The sequence below is a fragment of the Pogoniulus pusillus genome, chromosome 29 (genome assembly GCF_015220805.1).
Source record: "Pogoniulus pusillus isolate bPogPus1 chromosome 29, bPogPus1.pri, whole genome shotgun sequence".
In the NCBI taxonomy this organism is placed as follows: domain Eukaryota; kingdom Metazoa; phylum Chordata; class Aves; order Piciformes; family Lybiidae; genus Pogoniulus; species Pogoniulus pusillus.
The window spans coordinates 4,885,524-4,902,641 of NC_087292.1; the positions used below are offsets into that span (position 1 = coordinate 4,885,524).

Here is a 17,118-nt window from a genome sequence, read left to right on the forward strand (position 1 = left end):
AAATCTCCAGCCTAAATCTTTTGCACCCTTCTGTGCAAACCTGCAGGCTTGGCAAGCCCTGGGGTCCTTTGAGAGAGACCCAGTGGCATCTGGACCACCCTCTCTCAGACCCTATCAGTAGCCAACTTCCCGGCTGCCTCCCAGACTGGGGGACCCTAGCAGTTTTGGCTCTCCCCTGCCAAGGCAGCATCACTCCACAACCATTCCACCCAGGAAGAAGTGCTCAGACATTTCCAAGTTCAGTGGCTCTGTCACCCACCTCGGGCTTCTGTGGCGTGGATCTCTGGATCTCTGGATTGGATATTGCCTGCAGCGTCAGAAGGCTGCTCCTGCAGAGGAATCCAGCAAGGGATCGTTGCCGAATGCCTTTCTCACCTCTGTGAGTAGTGCCTGCTGTTCCCTTCATCTTCTCCTCAGCCTGACTGATAGTGGGGTAAAGCTGTGTTCATAGCTTAGCCTTTCCCATTTCTTGACTTCCTAAGTATCTAAATTTATCTATAATATCCTTTTGGAAGAAGTTCCTGAGTGAACTGAATCTATTAATAACCTAAACTAACTTTTGTACATAGTTTGGGGGCAGGGTGCCAGGAAAAGGAAGTCATTTGGGTTTCTATAGTTCCTCAGCCCTGTTAGTTGCCTGCCTCCACAGCATGCTGTCACCATGGTGCTCCTATCAGCTTGTGCCCTTGGCACTGCTGATCATGAAACCTCACCAATACCTGACTATGGGGACTGCATTTCCATTCTGGAACACGTAGGGTTTGTTTCATGCCTTGATGGGACACTTGTGCTAAGAAGCCCTGATGAGGAAACTACTGAGTGCTTTTGGAGGGGCTGAGTTTGGAGCTAACAGCCTTTGGTACAACGAGCAAGGCAGGTTTGCATGTCATTAGTATTTGGATGCCCCTGCAACCTGGTGATAGTTTGGACTGAATGATCTTGGAGGTCTCTTCCAACCTGGTTGATTCTATGATTCTATGATTCTGTGCATGGCATGGAGAGGGTGGGCAGGAAAGGGCTTTCCCATGGGGTGTGTTTGGCTGGTTGGAGGGTAAGAAGGTCATTTAATCAAGTAGCTCTTGGCAAATCATAGAATCATTGATGTTGAAAAAGACCTCTAATATCAAGTCCAACATCAGTACAACACCACTGTTCCCACTCAATCACATTCCAAAGTGGATAGTCTGCTGGTGCTGCTTTTATAAGCACTCTGTGATAAAGTTCTTCATCTCTTCTGTTGCAGGGGAGAGCCAATGAGTGAAGCACAGCAGCAGGTGGGATGCTACAGGACCACCACACAGGCATGGGATCCTTTTGATTGGAAAAGACCTTGAAGATTGAGTCCAGCCATCCTCTAACTCCACCAAGGCTGGCACTAAACTATGGCCCTCATCTCTGCATCTTCTAAACACCTTCAAGGATGGGGATTCCACCACCTCCCTGAGCAGCTTGTTCCAGTGTTTGAGAACTCTTTCAGTGAAGAATTTTCTTCTGATGTTCAATCTAAACATCCCCTGCTGCAATTTGAGGCCCTTTCTTCTCATCCTATCACATGGCAGCTCCTGTAAGGTTGGTGTGGCTATGTTCAAATCTTATTTGTTGTTCTCCATTATGGGGGAGAAGAAGTGTTCTTTGAGGCTGGTCTGACAACCAGTCAGGAATGGCTATTGCAGCAACACTACTTCTCCTCTGCACACTCCATAGTGATGAGGCCTTGTACAGTGATGTCCTGGAAACTATTCTCTTCTAGGCTACAAGGTGTTGCTTGGTTTTTGGACTTTCAGCTCCTTCACACCACACACTGCATGCACCCACTGATGGGTTCAGTATTGGGGAGCATAACTCTAGGGAGCAGGACGAGCTCTTGCAAGAGCTCCAGGTGTGCCATCCCTCTGTGTCTGTGACTGGTGGTTGCATTCTACCTGGGAGATGAACAACATGTGGGACAAACTTGACCATAACAAGTTCCATCCAAACATGAAGAGGAACTTCTTCAGTGCAAATGTAAGGGCAGTGTAAGATCAGCCTGAAACAGGCTACCCAGAGAGGTGGTGGAGTCTTCATCTCTGGAGACATTCAAAACCCACCTGGACATGTTCCTGTGTGACCTTCTCAAGATGAACCTGCCTTGGCAGGGGGGTTGGACTCAATGACCTCCAGAGTTCCCTTCCAACCCCTACCATTCTATGGTTCTGTGCCGTAACAAGGCTTTAGTATACCTCATTATTTTACCTTGTCACTCTGTGCTGCTTCTTTACATGTGTCAGCAAAGGCAAGGCAGCATTTGTAGCTGCTTCTCATGGCTTCCAATGCCAGAGAGAAGCTGAGCTGACTCTGTGTAACTACCTGAAAGGAGGTTGGAGTGGGGTTGCCGTTGGTCTCTTTTCCCACATAACTACCAATAGAACAAGAGGAAATGGTTTCAAGTTGTGCCAGGGTATGTTTAGGTTGGATATTAGGAAAAAAATCTGTACTTAAAGAACAGTTGGACATAGAAACAGGCTGCCCAGATGGGTGATGGAGTCACCGTCCCTGGAGCTGCACAACAGAACACGTAGGCATGGCACTTTGGCACATGGATTAGTGGGTGTGGAGATGGTTGGATTTGATGAGCTTAGAGGTCATTTCCAACATTAATGATTCTGTGACTGGTAAAGTGAGACTTTGCATACTCCAGTTTTATGTTGTGTGTTGTATTTCCTGTGCAGCCTCAATCAAACCAGTTCCTCTTTGCTCTCTTTCCCCCTCCCTGCATTGTGCCATTGTGGCACATTTGCAGCTGAGGAGGCTCTTGCAGAGATGTTTGTTAGATCCTGAGGGACAGATGAGCATGACAGTAATGGAGACAACAGGAGTAACTCATGAAGAGTTACAGGCTTACAAGTCTAACTAATGTAAGGTCACAGCTTCAAATACATTATAATCCCCTGGAGAAGCACCTCACTTCTGACTCTGCTGGTGGCAGTGACAAACAGGGATGGAAGGGCTAGAACTGGGGCCAGCTTGAGAGGTTTAGTGTTGCTGCAGAATGTTGGCTTGGGCAGAGATAATTTCAGAATACAGGGAATGAGCTGGTGGCTGCTAAATTCACAAGACTCATCAGTCTCAAAGATGCCTGAGTTGAAAAGAAATGAAACCTGAGGTGGTACCAGGGCCAGTGTGTGGGCCAGGATGGATGTTTGCTCTCCACCTTCATGACTCTCCCTGCATCCCTGAAAAAGACAAGGCTTAGAGCAGCTATGACAAAAACTGAGGCCAGAGCAAGAAAACAGGAGGCTAAAGAGGGTATGACATCCTTCTGTCCATCTCTCATCTTCCCCAACAGTGTGTCTTGGGGAAAAAGCAAAGGATGGATATAGTCATCTGTGGGCAGAGAGAGCTGGGGGTGATCTCCACTGGGGCAGTCACTGAAGGAAACATATCTGGGCAGGTTCCTGGGGCAGCTCCCTCAAGACAGTGTCTGGTGTCCTTACATGACTGCTGAGCCTTCCCTAGCCTCAGGCTTCTGGGATTTGTCTGGAGTTTCACTTTATTTCAGGCTGGTGGTGCAGGGGGACTCTGGAGTGGCCTCAGTGTGCATAAACAAACAGGGAGATGGAGACATTTTTCTTTTTAATGTCATCTTGAGGCTTTCTGGAGCTGTCTATTTACTGCCATTCTGTAGGTCCACAAGATGATGAGACAAATAAAATGGGATGATAAGCTCAGGGTAGAAAAGAAACTGTCAACACATCTGATGACTTATTGCACATCTCAGCTCAGGTGAATTTCGGGGTGAGGGGAGGATAAATGTTCCTGTGCCTGTTTGTGCTCCTCTTAGGTAGCCATTAAGTCTCCATGGACCATGACTTCCATTTCCCATCAGCTCTGAATTACCCAGGCTGGGCCTGAGCTGAAAGGTAATTTCAAGAGGCAAAAAGAGGTGGGGAGAGACCCATTCTTTTATTTAACCCTGACTGCAGCATCAAGGAGAGGCTGGCAGGGATGCTGCTGTGGACAAGGAGCTTGCCTAATGGTCAGGGATCTGTGGACTAGTTCTGCAAGGAAACTAAGATGACCAAAAAGACTCAGCAGAGATACAATCAGCATTGCCCTCAGGGTAGAGAAATAGGTTATGCATGGCCATGTAATGAGCAGATGCTCATGTATGATGTGCAGTGCTGTTTTTGCATGACTGTACAGTGAGCAAACAACTTTTTCAACCAGTCTGAACCAAGGCTGCAAGTACCACAAACCCTTAAACCAAGAGAGTTTGGAATTAGTTTTGATTCTTCTCACAAATTCCTGCTTTGTCTTACTCTTTCACCTTGAAATAGTGCTAAAGGACAGGAGCAAAATCACTGCTTCACTTGGAAGAAACAAATTGCTTCATGTCTACAGTGTCCCCTCTAATGGATGAAATCCTGTCTCTGGCTTGCCACAGCAATCCTCCAGGCTGGTTCCTACACTTCCATCCCTCACCCCATTGTGACCAGTATGTTTTCAGGCAGAGAGCTGAGACTACTCCACAGAAACACCAGTTCTTACTTGCCTTATCACCAGGTTTCTTTTTTCTCCATGAACAGACCCAAAATTCTCTGTTAGTTTCTGATGTTGTTGAGAGCTTCACACAAAGAGGAACCCATGGCAATGGGAGCCCTCAGAAAGCTGGAAAGGGGCTGTTCACAAAGGCAGATAGCACCAGGACAAGGGCAATGGTTTGAAGCTTAAGTGGGGCAGATTCAGATTGGATATTAGGAGGAAGTTCTTTTCTGTGAGGGTGGTGGAACACTGGAACATGTTGCCCAGGAAAGTGGTGGAGGACACTTCCCTGGAGACATTAAAGATGAGGCTTGATGGGGCTTTGAGCAACCTGCTCTAGTTGCAGATGTCCCTGCTGACTACAAGGGATTTGGAGTAGATGAGATTTAGAGGTTCTTTCCAACCCAGTGCATTCTATGATTTAGTAGGAGAAGCTGCCCACATATGGTGGTTGAGTAATGGAGGGATCTTCACCCACCATGAGCAGAGAGTACATCAGAGCAGTAAATAAATCATGAAAACAATGGAATAGAATCATAGAATCAACCAGGTTGGAAGAGACCTCCAAGATCATCCAGTCCAACCTAGCACCCAGCTCTATCCAATCAACCAGACCATGGCACTAAGTGCCTCATCCAGGCTTTTCTTAAACACCTCCAGGGACAGCAACTCCACCACCTCCCTGGGCAGCCCATTGCAATGCTAATCATTCTCTCTGGCAAGAGCTTCCTCCTAATATCCAGCCTACACCACCCCTGGCACACGACTCTGTCCCCTTATTCTGTTGCTGGTTACCTGGGAGAAGAGACCAACCCTACCTGGCCACAGCCTCCCTTCAGGTAGTTGTAGACAGCAATGAGGTCCCCCCTGAGCCTCCTCTTCTCCAGGCTGCACAACCCCAGCTCCCTCAGCCCCTCCTTCTGTTCAGTGTTTCTCCACTTTGGATTATCTAGTGCAAGAATCCCATCCACAGTTCAGAAGCTGCATGGTTTTATTGCCTGAGAAGGTAACCACATGAGCACACTGCCAGCTGTCCTGACTGGTGGGAGGGAGTGAATCCTGGCTTTGAGTAGCAGCTCTTATTCAGAAATGTGGAGGGGCACTAGAAATTAATGTAGCTCTTCATGTTCATCATGGTCACAGCACACAGCAGAAAGTGCCATCAGTGTTTAGTGGCTCATAGTTTGCTCAGGCAGATTGCAGTTGAAGCTACTTTGCATACACCCATCCAGCTGATTACTTTTCTCTTCACCTTCCTCAATTAGGAGAGAAAAGATAAAATTGGCGTTAATTAAAAGCTAATTGATGACAAGATGACAATACCAATCCAACAGCCCATGCTCCTAAGTGACAACAGGCTCCTAAATATCACCAACCCAATTTTACAAAGGCAGCATCACAGCTCAGATGCCTAAACCTCGCCCTCGCTAGTTGTGGATAAGGGTGAAAAGGTCCTGTCTGGTTGTTACCCAGGTGTGAGGTGATGTGATTGTACAGGGTTAACCCACTTGGGGGCAGTGATCTTGAACCTGACTGCAAGTGGTCTTGACCCCCCCCCAGGGGTGGGTCTGAACACCACCAGATGGTGGTTTGTCCACTCCCCCTTCCTGTCTAAAGAGCCATAAAAGCAGGGGGGGACACTTTATGTTCTCGCTTTCTGCTCTGCCTTCCTGCTCAGGAGAAGTCACCATTCCTGTGTCCTACTGTTTATTGTTTCACCACGTGGCCATCACCCATTGCCATCAAATCTGGTTGGATATTTACAGGGTTTGTATCTTGTTGTCCCTTCCCTACACCTTTGTAACTTCCCTGCCTCGTATACCTTTTATTCGTTGTTAAACTTTTCTTCTTTTAGCTTCCAAGTCACAGTGAGATCATTGATTTGGGTCTGCTTACCTTCCTCTTTCTCTCTCCATCTAATTCCTTTTCTTTTGGGAAGGAAGGGGGAAGAGGAAAGGGCATCCTAGAAATTGTTATTGGTTCTATCAACTACATTTGGGTCTCTGGGAAACTTAAACTCTACAACTACCTGAGGGGAGGTTGTGGCCAGGAGGAGGTTGCTCTCTTCTCTCAGGTGGCCAGCACCAGAACAAGAGGACACAGCCTCAGGCTGCGCCAGGGGAGATTTAGGCTGGAGGTGAGGAGAAAGTTCTTCCCTGAGAGAGTCATTGGACACTGGAATGGGCTGCCCGGGGAGGTGGTGGAGTCGCCGTCCCTGGAGCTGTTCAAGGCAGGACTGGACGTGGCACTTGGTGCCATGGTCTGGCCTTGAGCTCTGTGGTAAAGGGTTGGACTTGATGATCTGTGAGGTCTCTTCCAACCCTGATGATACTGTGATACTGTAAATGAGAAGTGAGAGAGTGATGCATCAATATAGCACCAAACATGTGACAGGGTGGTGGCAGGTAGGACCGTGTGGAAGTCTGACAGCAAGAGGCTCTGCAATGCTTCAGTGGTGCTGGGAGGAGCAGCAACCATGCCAGATCAGTATCTGTTCTGTGCACTTCTCAGCAGTGCAGGTGAACTGAATCCCTGCAAGGATGAGAGGTCTCCCAGACCTGCCCCAGCACGGGGCAGAACTGGGTGGGGACAGCCTCAGCAGGATGACATTTGCACATCTTGCTGCTGCTACCAAGCAAAAGGAGAGCTGTGGCAGGGAGTGAGGCTGCTGGGGAGATGCTCTCCACCCTAGAGCGGATGCTCCCTCCTAAACCCCATCCTGAACATGCCAGGGAACAGCAGGAACCAGCCAGGCTTTTGTGGGCTCTGGCACAGGTGCTGCAGGCAAGTCAAGGCCATTTCAGCTGCTGCTGGCAATGCCACTGCTTGGTCAAGCAAGAGCTGGCTCTGCCTCTGGGCAGTGCCCATAGTCTGTCAAAGCAGCTTTGCCCAAGCCCCCCTGGAGACCCACTGACCCCCTCCACAACAGACAGCCTGGCACACTGTCTCTGGTGGGGAGGCCAAATCAATTTGTGCCTCCTGTTGGCTTCCACATTCACCCTATTTCCTCTGCCAGTGTGGGCAGGATTCGAGCTGCCAGCACAGGCTGTGACCAGTGTGGGGGCTGGTTGCCAGCCACTCAGCAGATGCTGTCCCTTTGTCCCCTTGCACACTGTTCCCTAAGCACATCAGCCAGCCACTCGGGTAGGATTGGAGCAATTTAATCCTTGATATAATCTGCAAAGCCCTCCTAGTGTCTCCATGCCTACTGAGAGCACCAGACTGGTCTCTGTGGTCCTCTTGGCTTCTCAGGAGCATCTTGCTGGAGATGCACGTGACTAGCATCCAAACCCAGCAGAATGGAATGGCCTGCAGCATCACTTCTTTGTAACAAAGATCCATGACATGAAGGTAATGGCTTTGAAGGACTGAGACAATTGAGTTATAAGAGAATTAATTCTACTCTGTCTTCCTCTGTTGACTTTCTTTTAATTTTGTTTCCCATTTAGTTTGTGAATTGGTGTGCTTAGTGAAGTACCCATGACTGGTAGCTCTTTCAGCATCTTGGCAAGGCACCCAGAGTTATAAGGGAGGGTCAAGGGTAAACAAAATCTAGAGGGGGAGGATAAGGAGTCAGTGGTCACAGTCAGTTTGGATGACAAGTCTGCTAAACTGCCATCCAAGAGAGCAGAGAGAGAGAGAGATACCTAAGTGAAGATGCCAGGAGAGCCCTGTAAATAAAATCAAAGCAGAGAATATATGACATGTGCTGTGGGCAGCACAAATTTGGTTTCAGCTAAGTCTATTTGTAAGCAAGATTTCATGTTCCCCCGAGTCAAAAATAAGAGCTTATTTGGACTAGTGACTGACCTGGGAGAGGCTCTTTGGGATGGGCTGCCCAGGGAGGTGGTGGAGTCACCGTGTCTGGAGGTGTTCAAGCAAAGCCTGGATGAGGCACTTAGTGCCATGGTCTGGTTGACTGGCCAGGGCTGGGTGCTAGGTTGGACTGGATGATCTTGGAGGTCTCTTCCAACCTGGTTGGTTCTTGGCTTTTAGGAGAGGCTTTCCAAGGTTTTATATATCCCAGAATGGTGGCAAAACCCCCAAACCCCACCTGTCAGTTACATTTGCCTCTCTGTAGAAGATCAGTTACATAGCAAATGAGCAGCTTGTGAACTCCACCCTGGGACATGAAGAGATGCCTGTGCTGGAACACAACCTACCCACCCATGGTGCTGAGCTCAGCCGTGGAGGGGAGCACACACTACCCACCCCTCCCTGCTTTCTCTGGCTCTGGAGGTAGGCACACAGGGAGAGGAACTTTAACTCTTCATGGTTACAAATACCTGCAGGGTGGGTGTCCAGAAGAAGGAGCCAGCCTCTTTTCAGTGGTGTCCTGTGATGTGACAGGACAAGGGGCAACAGATACAAACGGGAACACAGAAAGTTCAACCTCAACATGAGGAAAAGCTTCATTCCTGTGGGGGTGCAGGAACCCTGGAGCAAGCTGCTCAGAGAGGCTCTAGAGTCTCCTTCTCTGGAGACTTTGACAACCCACCTGGATGTGTTCTTGTGTGACCTACTCTAAGCAATCCTCCTCTGGCAGCGGGGGTTTGACTTGCTGGTGTCCAGATTTCCCTTCCAACACTTAGGATTCTTTGTTCTCTCTAAGCACAAGACACTGCAGATAGACGAGAAGGACTTTCCTCCTGCAGACAAGTGTTGCTGGCTGCTACCTGGAGAGATCTGCTCTAACACATGGCAAAAACAAGGTCTGCAATTTTCCCCCTTTGTTCCTAGAACCCTGTGGGCTGTTTCAGGAGCTTAGGGGGGGCTGAAGAGCAAATTGCTTCAGTGTGGCTGGTCCCACTCTTGCAGCTTACTGTGACTTGTGGGAATTATTCCCCACAGCTTTGGGATCCAGCAGTGACAGCTCTCTGTAAATGTCAAAGACACTTTTTTTCCTTTCTCAGTAATGTTTCTCCCACCCAGATGAGAAAGAGACTTCAGAATGATTCCCTGAGGGATTTGTTCACTGTCTTACAGATGGGAAAATAACTGCTGGATTACGACTTGACCGTGACCAGGAGCACTCATGGGACTATTGCTCTGATCTAATCCTCACAAAGTCTGACCCTTCCCTTCGAATGAAGACTAATCCATCACACCCTGATTGGGAGCAACAAATGTGGTGTTTACATGGTAATAACGACTTGATGGATGGTGGGGCTGGGGACCTGCAGACAGCAGTGCTCCTGCTGCTGAGCTGGTGGGGGAGGGATGGGTGGCAGAGCCACTGTGCCGAGGTTTAGCACAACCTGTGGGGGCAGGTGGGGGAATAGAAGGGACTTCATGGAGCTCTGCTGAATAGTTCAGCGTTTCTGGCAGACCTATGCCCATGTTCAGTGTTCTCAGTGCTGCTGTAAGGGGATCTTCTCAATTCTCATCAACATCTAATAGGCAAGGGGCAAGAGGATGAGGCCAGATTCTTTTCAGTGATGCCCAGTGATAAGACAAGGCACAAAAGGGAGCAAAGAAAGTTCCACCTAAGCGTGAGGAAGGTCTTCTTTGCTGAGAGGGTGCTGGAGCTCTGGAGCTAGCTGCCCAGATATGCTGTGGGTGACCCTGCTTTGGCAGAGGGGTTGGACTGGATGGTCTCCTGAGGTGCCTTCCTACCCCGCACCATGCTGGAATTCTGTGTTTCAGTGAAGGAGGTTTAGCCAGCTGCCTTCTGCTGCTGAGGCCCAAACTGTTGCACTTAGCCTTTTCAGGGGAGACAAATTAACTTTGACCTTAGCTTTTTCATTATTAAAACCATGCAAGAAAAAGCATTCACTGACCTGTCCTGCTATGGACTATGAATGGTTCTGAGAACCAGGAAGGTGGACAACGTTTCACAAACAGCAGGCAGAAGTGCTGCATGCTCTGATGAGTTTCCATTAGGATTTTTCTGTCCTTCCTGTGGTTTGTTCTTTTTTTTCCCCCAGCAATTCAACACAGCACTCACTGAATTGGGTCTTTGCAAGCCTTTAATGACAATAGCTACAATCGTGATAGATTTGGGCTCTGTAAACCACAAGCAAACTGCCAGAGTTTGTGATGGTTTGGGTGTACCCTGCCTCCCCACACTTTAGAAGTACCCAACTAGACCCAGTTGGCTCTGGGAATATAAATGAAGCTATTTATTTACAGCAGCACAATGTACAAGCAGGTATTTACAGTATAAGGCAAGGTTGGACGTGGCACTTGGTGCCATGGTCTAGCCTTGAGCTCTGTGGTAAAGGGTTGGACTTGATGATCTGTGAGGTCTCTTCCAACCCTGATGATACTGTGATATGCAGTTATAGACAGAAATATACAAGGTAAAAGGGAATACAGAAGCACAACTCCCCTCCCAGAAACCTGAGTCCCCAGGAAGGGCTCTCAACCACCCCTGCACCTTCCCCCTGCCCCTCTCAACCTTACCCCAGACCTAAGAAAGATTACAGGTTCAGCCAATAGGTTAAGAAGCAAAGGTGAGTGGAAGATGAGGTTAGGGAGATGCAGCTCAGTCAGTGCCCAGCCAGAAAGAGAGACAAAATGGCCAGAGTGTTATCTAATGTTTTGCTTTCTTGTTCAGCAAGACTCTGAGAGAAGGAGACATCACCATTGTTTTCCTTTCACAGCCTATAATCTACTTTTTCTCACCAAAACATTCTAGCCTGCTTTAAACTAGCACACAGTTAGAAGGAAGTGTCCCATTTTTGGGTCGTGTGTTTTCATGTCTCTCGTGGTAGACATTGCAAAGCAAGCCTGGGCTGCAATCTGAATTCTGCAGGGAGTTGTAGTTAACAGAACTAAACCATGTGCTGAGGGTGCCACATGAACTGAGCATAATCATGAATTCAACCCTGCAACTGTGAAGGAAGCAGGGCTGCTGAAAAAAAATAGTAGTCCTAACAATGGGAATTTAAAAGAACAGATTGGAGGAAGGTTTAATTGCCTCAGGAAAGGGGTAACATGAAAATTATGGGTGTCAGAGAAGATTAAGTGTGCCTCAAATGGGAATAGACTGTTCATGTGTAATGGATGAGCAGCAGAAGCCTGACAGAAGGCTATTACACTGATGCAATTGCATCAAAAGAAGTGCAGAAGTGGTTAAAAAAGGTTAGTGGGAGGCAGGAATTCTTGATGGGTTCATGCAGGGTCTTTGCATCGTGGTGTGATTTGGATTAAATCTTATTTTCAGCATGTCTGGTTTGACTGCTTGGAGTTCATAGAATGGCTTGAGTTGGAAGTGGCCTTAAAGATGATCTAACTTCAACTCCCCTGTCATGGGTAGGGACACCTCCCACTAGACCAGGATTGCAAAAAGCTTCATCAGCCTGGCCTTAAACACTTCCAGGGATGAGGTGTCCACTGCTTCTCTTGGCAGCATGTTCCAGTGTCTTAGCACTCTCACAGTAAATAGTTGCTTCCTAATGTCCAGTCTAAATCTACCCTGCTGTGGTTTAGAAGTTGCACTCTTACTTGCATCCTAGGGTCTGTGTAACCTTGTTTGCCTGAACAGACAAGTTGTCATAGAATCATAGATTTGTTTTGGTAGGAAAAGACCTTTAAGGTCATTGAGTCCAAACATTCTCTAACTCTATTAAGTCTGCTGCTGGACCACATCCCTCAGCACCACAGTGCTGCATCTTTTAAACACTTCCAGGGCTGAGGATTCAATCACTTAGATGGGGAGCCTATTTCAGTGCCTGAGAAGCCTTTCAGGGAAGAAGTTTTTTTACAGATAACCAAGCCTCACTTGGTGCAACTTGAGGCCATTTCCTCTTGTCATATTGCTAGTGGTCCTAGTCTCCTTTCATGAAGTTGTAGAGAGCCAGAAGGTCTTGCCTCATCCTCCTTTTTCTCCAGGCTGAACAGTCCCAGTTCCCTTAGCTGATCTTCACAAAACCTGTTCTTCAAAGTTAACCTGTGCTTTGGAGAGTGTAATTTGGGCTGAGTGATAACATATCTCACTGTTGGCAGCTGGAGCACAGGTTGGGTGTCCCCACACAGCACTACATGTAGGCAGTCAGTTGGGATAGGAGGTAGCTCACCTTATTTTAGACACCTTCATCTGTACTAACCTCTTTCAGTCAAAGGGGAAACTGTCCCACTCACAGGCTGCAATTCATCTCAACAGCTTTGGATGTAACCACTGCTATAAGATGGATGTCCTGGAAAGTGTCCAAAGAAGGGCCATGAGGATGATCAGGAGGCTGGAGCACCTCTCCTACAGACTGATAGAATTGAGACTGTTCAGTCTGGAGAGGAGAAGGCTCTGGTAAGACCTTATTGAGGCCTTCCAGTATCTTAAGAGGGCTACAAGAAAGCTGGAGAGGGACTATTTAGATGTCAGGTAGTGATAGGACTAGGGGGAATGGAGCAAAACTAGAAGTGGGTAGATTCAGACTGGATGTTAGGAAGAAGTTCTTCACTGTGAGGGTGATGAGACACTGGAACAGGTTGCTCAGGGAGATGGCAGAAGCCACATCCCTGGAAGCTTTTAAGGCCAGGCTGGGTGGGACTTTGAGCACCTGATCTGTTGTGAGGTGTCCCTGTCCATGGCAGGGCGTTTGGAGCTAGATGATTCTTGAGGTCTCTTCTAGCCATGACTTCTGTGACTCTGTGAGGAACAGCTAAGCAATGACTGCTTGGGGACATGCAGATGGTGCAGGAGGATAGGAAGGTGTATGGTGGAGGTGTCAGTGCTAGTATATGTGAGGTTCTAGCAGTGTGGTGAGCTAGCTGTAATTTAGCCATGGATGGGGCAGAGCAGGACAGCAGTGCCTGCCTGCTGAAATCCCATTCTACTCATGCTGTAGATGGTGTCTTGCTGATTGAGAAACCTGCTGGTGTGAGCACTGCGTGTCCAAATCACTAGAGAAACTGCTTCAGGGTCACAAAAGAGGTTCTGCACTGGTGCTATATCTGCACTCTATCTGTGGGTAAAGGATGCCTGTCAGCAGTGCCTCTGGAGTGACTGCAGTGGTGGTGACACTTAGTCAATGGGAAGTGTCAGAGGCTCCCGGAGCTGAGCTGGTGCCACTGTGCTGGCAGGTGGAGGCAAAAGCAGATAAATGAAAGGCTTTGAAACAAAATGCAGTTGCCAGATCCTTAGCAAATCTTCTTAAAAAAAGTTATGTCCAGCAGCAGGAGCATCAGAAAGGACTTTTGCTGCTCATAAAAGATAATTCTATGCTACCTTTCTTTTTCAGAATCTCAGTGATTTGGCCAGCACCAATTTTCCAGGAAAACAGAACCATCCCCAGACCAGCAGCAAGATGCATCTGTTAAAATGAGGTATTTCTGAATAAGTCTCTTTCACCTTAGAAACAAAGGTTGGGATATGAAGGTCTCCTTTGAAGGAGACCCCACAACTTCTCTGGGCAGCCTAGTCCAGTGCTCTGGCAACCTCAAAATGAAGAAGCTTTTCCTTAAGTCCAAGTGAAATCTTCTGTGTTCTAGTTTGTGCCCATTGCCTCTTGTCCTATCTGTGGCCAGCAATGAAGAGCCAAGTCCCATCCTTGTGACCTGCTTAGATATTTACATGCAATGATAATGGGTTGCCCAGGGAGATGGTTGGAGCCCCATTCCTGGAGGTGTTTAAGGCCAGGTTGGATGAGGCTCTGGCCAGCGTGATTCAGGGTTCAGTATCCCTGCCCTTGACAGGGGGGTTGGAACTGGATGATCCTTGTGGTCCTTTCCAACCCTGACTGATTCTATGATTCTAAGATTCCCTCTCTCCAGGCTAAACAGCCTCGGGTGTATCAGTGTCTCCTAGTAAGAGACGTGCTCCAGTCCCTTACTCATCCTTGTTGCCCTCTGCTGGACCTTCTCCAGTAGTTTCCTGCCCTTCTTTAACTGAGGAGCCCAGAAGAGGACTCATTACTATAGGTGTGCCCTCACCAGGGCACAGAGTGGAGTGGGAGAAGACTCTCCCTCAGCCTGCTGGCCACACTCTTCTTCATGTACCCCAGAATGCCATTTGCCTTTGTGGCTGTGAGGGCACAATTGCTCTGTGTTTAGTAGGGGATAGTAAACCAGGCAGGTGTGGCTCAGGATAGGGAGCCCCAGGCAGATGAAACAATCATATTGGGTGAAGCAAATGACTGTCACAGTGCAAGCTGCCCTTCTGCTAGCGAGTATCTTGAAGGCATCTTGTCATAGATAAATAATGAACTATTTGGAGAAAGAACAACAGACTTTTGCATTCCTCCTATGGGCAGCATGGTCATATGCCAAAGGAGGAAAGCAGAAAGCTTGTTGGAAATTGTAACTTCAGGCCATAGAAGCTGGCATTGTTACCAGAGCAGAAGGTGGGCTTGGTATTTTTTCCCCTGTCTGCAAGCAGGTTGCCTTTGTTGTTGTGGAGCTGCTCGTCTCTCATGGCTGTCTGTTAAATGCTGAAGTCCATCTGCTATCTCATGCTCACTTCAGCCCAGAGGCTGGCTTCTAAAACCAAGGCAATAGAATCATTGAATCACAGAGTCATAGAATAGTGGAGGTTGAAAGGAACTTCTGGAAATCATCTATTCCAAGCCCCCTGCTAAAGCAGGATCACCCACAGCAGCTTGCCCACGAGTCCTCTGTGCTCCTCCCGTTTTCTTGCTGGGTTGCACATTTAGTCCAGTCTTGTCTGCCTATGAATAGGTTCATCCAGGACTGGGCCTCATATCTCTTGTGAGATTAATGAAGTGAACTTTTGAAAATGACAGGCAAATCCTTACTCAGACTACTCTCAGACCTGTGAAAAGAACTCAGCTTGGTTGAATTGCTGAAAAAAAACCAAACAACAAACCCCAGCCTGATTTCATCCTGGAAGGTTAGTGTATACCACTGAGCTACAGAGCACTAAGTCCAGGCCAGGGACTGGAGCAGACCCAAAGCAGTAAAAGATAAATATCATAGAGTCATAGAATCATTAGGGTTGGAAAAGACCTCCAAGATCATCAAGTCCAAGCCATCACAACCATGCCCACTATACCACGTCCCAGAGTGCCATGTCTACATGTTCTCTGAATACTTCCAAGGATGGAGACTCCACCACCTCCCTGGGCAGCCTAATTTCTGGCCAGCTACCAGCAAACAGGCAAATTTGATTGAAGTGATATTAAAGAGCAGATTATTTGGTGCTTCATTACCTCTGCCCATGTAAGCAGCATATTTCTTTGAGAGGTGTTCCTTCAGCAACCCCATATTTAAAACCCAACATGTTTTCAATTAAACCCAAAGAGTATTTTAGATACATAACAAAACCTCCCACGACTTTCTGGATGTTCAATATTCTCACTGAGTTTCATCTCTGGGAACATTCAGATGACAATTACTCCCCCTCCATCGCCCCCAGCTTTGTTGTTTTCTTGCAGGCCAGGAGATCTCACTGCCTTGGCAGAGCCATTTTTATTTACATGGGTATTGTGTTTCTGTCTTCCATCAGGCATCCATCTGGCTGGGTGGTCATGAAAGTATTAATCATAGGGGTGTCTAGGCACCCACTGCAGTGTGGGAAATAGAGAGATTCAGTGCAAGGAGATTTTTACATCAGAGTTTGCTGCATCAAAACACTATTGATTTGACTGGAAGAAGAGGATTGAGTGCTTTGAATGTGTTAATAACCTCACCTTTTCTTTTCTGTAGCTGCTTCCTAAAGCTAGAAACACGAGTTCACTTCAGGAGGATTTTCAGCTACAAAACATGGAATTACTGGAGAGGCTCTGGCAAGGGATGCAAAGATGCTGAGGGCTCTGAAGCATAGCAGCAAGGAGAAAAAGCTGAAAGCCCTGGAGCCGTTTAGCCAGGAGCAGAGCAAGGCATCTTCTCAGTGCTCAGCAACAGCTAAAGAATGGAGGGCAAGAGGATGGAGCCAGACTCTTTTCAGTGATGCCCAGGGACAGGACAAGGAACAGTGGGCACAAACTGGAATGCTCAGATTATACCTGAACAAGAGGAAAAACTTTGCTGAGAGGGTGACTGGAGCAGGCTGACCAGAGACATTGTGGAGAGATTTCCAAACCCACCTGGATGCTGTGATCCTGAGTAACCTGCTGTAGGTGGCCCTGCTTTAGCAGGGAGGTTAGAATAGGTGATCCCCAGAGGTTCCTTCCCACCTTTATCATCTTCTCTTTCTTTGAACATCCTGAGCAACCTTATCCTGAGCAACCCCTACCCTGTGAGTTTAACATATGGAAGTTAGGAGACTTCAACAAACAAAGAAGTTCCCAGTTAGAAAAAAAAAAAGGGGGGTGGGGTGGGGAAAAACAACAAACAATCAAACAAACTACTCCATTAGGTTGTGAACTTCCACAGGCTGAATGCTTTCCAGAGTGAGGACCTACATGCTGCAGCTCCCACCTGCCAGGCAGCAGAAAGCCTCCTTGTTTTTTTACCCCTTGAATCTGTTTAGCAGTAAGCTTCGGTGTGTGTTCGCTTGCTAAATTGTAGCTATTATTGAAAGTCATCTAACATCGCTGCCATGCGATAAACACCAGAGCTGTGTGTAGTTAATGAATACCCAAAGGCCATGAAGGAAGAATTTTGACCCAAGCATGCCCCTGAATATTGAGTTTTGCCTGCAAGTAAAGATAGATTTGAAGCATAATTCTACAGCATCTGTTCTGCTGCCATCCAGCA

At 47.7% G+C, this 17,118-nt stretch overlaps 1 long non-coding RNA gene across 1 annotated transcript; it reads left to right on the forward strand.

Moving 5' to 3' along the window:
* The first annotated feature begins 290 nt into the window (after positions 1 to 290).
* On the forward strand, positions 291 to 16,755 carry LOC135188225 (uncharacterized). Its single transcript, XR_010307615.1, has 6 exons — positions 291 to 379; positions 1,244 to 1,569; positions 9,134 to 9,233; positions 9,508 to 9,663; positions 13,704 to 13,788; positions 16,126 to 16,755. It is a non-coding gene; the product is annotated as an uncharacterized LOC135188225 (long non-coding RNA).
* Positions 16,756 to 17,118: the final 363 nt, after the last annotated feature.